This window comes from Gadus morhua, chromosome 3 (genome assembly GCF_902167405.1).
Source record: "Gadus morhua chromosome 3, gadMor3.0, whole genome shotgun sequence".
NCBI classification, from domain to species: Eukaryota; Metazoa; Chordata; class Actinopteri; order Gadiformes; family Gadidae; genus Gadus; species Gadus morhua.
Genome location: NC_044050.1, coordinates 14,650,244 through 14,650,798, shown reverse-complemented (window position 1 = coordinate 14,650,798; position 555 = coordinate 14,650,244). Strand labels below are relative to the sequence as shown.

At 56.0% G+C, this 555-nt stretch overlaps 1 protein-coding gene across 1 annotated transcript in view; it reads right to left on the bottom strand.

The window, feature by feature from the left end:
- Positions 1–555, bottom strand: part of mgat3b (beta-1,4-mannosyl-glycoprotein 4-beta-N-acetylglucosaminyltransferase b) — a 45,798-nt gene extending 45,243 nt beyond the window's left edge. The window contains exon 1 of the mRNA XM_030351492.1: positions 1–555. This exon is cut by the window's left edge and continues 127 nt beyond it. The gene's annotated coding sequence lies outside the window, so the exon portion shown is untranslated.

Sequence of the window (555 nt, the reverse complement as noted above, 5' to 3'; positions counted from 1 at the left end):
CCGGTGGAAGGATAGCCGCCTCCCAGCACCGCTGCACAACAGCTAAACCCGGTGCGCCAGGGTTTTCATCGGCTGGAGCCTGATGCAGCGATGGTGTTTTTCTGGAAGCGGTTTCAGTCCATTGTCTTGTACTCTTGATATATTGGTGGTAGCGGTGCGTACCGCGGTTCAAACGGCGGGGCTGCAGCCGTTTTAACGGGGGTGGCTTGACCAAGGAGAGAAAAACAACGGATAGTCCGAACGATCCCAGTTAACACGATCCGCTCCAGCGGCACATCGGCTAAACGATGCAGGGGGAGATATACATCCCGCCGGTTGTGCAGGGATGGGAGTGGAAGGGGCGATATCAACGGTATCGTCCTATCCTTTTTGTGACGTGCATCGCCTCCTTCTTCGTGTTCCTCTTCACTGCGTGATGCGGCTTCTCCGACTGCGTTCTCTATCAAATATGACGCCTTTCCGCCCGTGTGAAAAGAATAGCCCCCCCATCCACTCTGCCCTCCTCTCTCTTCCACTCTTCCATCCTCCTATCGCAGGCTGGACTGTGCGAAGGCG